Source organism: Penaeus monodon, chromosome 24 (assembly GCF_015228065.2).
Source record: "Penaeus monodon isolate SGIC_2016 chromosome 24, NSTDA_Pmon_1, whole genome shotgun sequence".
Classification (NCBI taxonomy): domain Eukaryota; kingdom Metazoa; phylum Arthropoda; class Malacostraca; order Decapoda; family Penaeidae; genus Penaeus; species Penaeus monodon.
In genome coordinates this window covers 26,213,897-26,214,410 of record NC_051409.1, presented here as the reverse complement: position 1 = coordinate 26,214,410, position 514 = coordinate 26,213,897, and the positions used below count along the sequence as shown (strand labels likewise).

At 52.9% G+C, this 514-nt stretch overlaps 1 protein-coding gene across 1 annotated transcript in view; it reads right to left on the bottom strand.

Moving 5' to 3' along the window:
• The window catches only part of LOC119588687 (serine/arginine repetitive matrix protein 2-like), a gene marked incomplete in the record, with an annotated part of 176,340 nt that overhangs the window by 41,905 nt on the left and 133,921 nt on the right, over positions 1-514 (bottom strand).

The window sequence follows — 514 nt, the reverse complement described above, 5'->3', positions numbered from 1 at the left end:
GCTCTTCGGCAGACAGGCAGGTCACTCCGCCATTCTATCTGCTTTGCATACTACTCGGCCACCCTGGCGTGGCACTGCTTGAGTGGCACTCTGGAACTCCCATCCCTTGCGCCTCCACCCTTCTAGCGTAGCACTTCAAACGCATAGCACATTTCGGCCGCGTCTTCGCCTGCGACAGGACCGATCTCTGAAGGTGCAACCGAGATGCAAATCGCCTCGACTCGATTACACGGGATCCCAAGCTGCGGGGGAAGCCCATCACCTGGGCTGCAGATATTTCACAAAAGGCATCGAATTCACTGAGATTATGGGGCTTCGCATTCATTTGATTTATATGAGGGCATCGCCATCTCTGAAAACAGGGGACATGAAACATGCCAGCTACGCGGCCGAATGATTATTATAAAAAAAGGTTGGGTTCCATTTATGCGGTGGCAAGTAAAGAAGTTTGGTGCTGCTCACCTCAGTGGGCGGGTGAGAGTGGCACTGGGTGAGTTGGGTAAAAGAGAGAGAC